Source organism: Octopus bimaculoides, chromosome 21 (assembly GCF_001194135.2).
Source record: "Octopus bimaculoides isolate UCB-OBI-ISO-001 chromosome 21, ASM119413v2, whole genome shotgun sequence".
Lineage (NCBI taxonomy): Eukaryota > Metazoa > Mollusca > Cephalopoda > Octopoda > Octopodidae > Octopus > Octopus bimaculoides.
Genome location: NC_069001.1, coordinates 14184900 through 14187088, shown reverse-complemented (window position 1 = coordinate 14187088; position 2189 = coordinate 14184900).

Sequence of the window (2189 nt, the reverse complement as noted above, 5' to 3'; positions counted from 1 at the left end):
TTCATTTTCAAAATTTAATAGAATCTACAGACATTATTTTATTGTTTTGTCAACGTCTGTTTTCAAACTGACGTCTGTTCTGGTCCAGGCATTGCTGGCAACCCGAAGCAATGAAATCGCAAATGTCACGAAACAATTCGTTTGGTATTTGTATGCATTCTCGTTCAATGGCTGCTCTCAAATCAGCGACTATTGCAGGTTTCATAGCATAGACTTTGGCTTTTAGGGATCCCCATAAAAAAGTCTAGTGGTATGAGGTCTGGTGAAAGTGGAGGGTATTCAACGAAACCCCTTCGTCCAATCCACCTGTTTGGCAAGATCTCATCAAGGAAGGATCTAACATAGTGATGATAGTGTGGGGGTCGCCCCATCTTGATGAAAATAAAACTCCTCATCTTCAAAGTGTTCTCTAATGCTTCGCATGACAGACTGTTACAGCAATTTCAAGTAAACGGGACCAGTCATAGTAGTGTCAAAAAAGAATGGTCCAATTAATCCTCTTGATGATAAGCCACACCGCACTGCGGATTCTTAGGTCTCCAGTAGGCGCAATTGTGGTGGTTACTTGAACCGTCTAATTTGAATATTGTCTCATCACTCCACACAATCTTTGTTGGAAAGTGTGCATCGTACCACGTACCACTCGCAATACTGCACCCTTCGGTCTGGATGATTGTCATTAATAGTATGGACTAATCTTCCACACCATAGATCATGCGGCGCCCTTTCTAGTGCCTCCAGCTTCCGCAGCAATGGCTCAAGAGCCAACACATACAGAAGCGGGGACAGGAGACACCCCTGACGAACTGAACGCTCGATCCTGAACGGCTTCGAAAAGAAACCGTTCACCTTGACGACAGACTCGATGTCGCTATACAAAACAGCAATCCAACCGCGAAAGGTCGGGCCCAGGACAGCCTCCCCGAGGACCGCCGCCAAGTACCGATGGTCGACCCTATCAAATGCTTTAGACTGGTCTAAATGCACCAGTGATCCCCCTGCACCAGAAAGTTTCCTCACCCTCTCTAAGGAGTAGCGTATAAGGTGGGGATTGTCGTGGATTGACCTGCCCGAGACAGCGGAAATTTTCGCTTCCCCGACAAGTTTTGTCCACGACCCGCGCCAACCGTTTTGCCAACACCTTCGCCAGAATCTTTAACTCTGTGTTTAACAGAGTTATGGGCCTAAAGTTACCTATCTCGTCCACCTTGCTCGGGTCCTTTCAGATCAGCGCCACCACTCCACGGCTCGCAGACTTGGGAATTCTCCCATTCTGCTGCCAGTTGGCGTAGACGCTAGCCAGCAGGTGCCCGAACAAGTCTGGCATACTTTTATAGAACTCATAGGGCAGACCATCGAGACCCGGTGACTTTTGGGGACAGGCATTTCTCTATTTTCTTTTTTTCGAAGTGTTTAAACCTTCTGTCCAAAAGACAGAAGGTTTTTGAACACTACGGTCCGCCTCTCCGTTTCCACCGCAGTTGAAGAAGGTGATATTATCGCATCACCTCCTTTTTTCATCCGTTTAAAATATTCCTGTGGTACACCTACAGGAATACCAATGTTTTCGGTTGCCACTGCGGCTACCGCCGAAAACGTTTTTTCCATTGTTGGCATGACTGCCAACTTCATCATTGTTCTCTGTAAGAGCACATTTTTCGTGTATAATTTCAACAGACATGGTTGAAATTAATAACAATATACAGATAATAAATTAAATAAATTGGTTTCCCACAAAACTGGGAAACCTATAAAAAGTTTTTCCTCTCAAAGAGGATAGCAATTTTCAAAACTACACAACACCGTTCAAATCCCACCTTCGTTAGGGGGAGGGGCACAAAAATAGTTTTAAAAGACTATTACTATTCAAAAAAGTTAGCGCCTCCTGGCTAGGGCTTGGCTGCTCTGCATTGACAAGGGGCAACACCCTGAAACTAGTCTGCAGATGCCAAACCAGCAGGGGGACATTGCTGACCTCCCCTGTTCGAAGGTTATAAAGGACACAGGTTTCGTGTGTCACATAGCTAGCTAGAGGCGATGGCTTCTTGGAGCTAATTCACGGCAGCTTTCGTCCTAATTTTGGGACTGCCATGTTGGCTTGGCGATAACTATTAATTTCCAGTACCGCTGCCGTAGTCTCCTTTAGAGAGACTTAGAAATATTAATAACTCTATTATATATATATATAT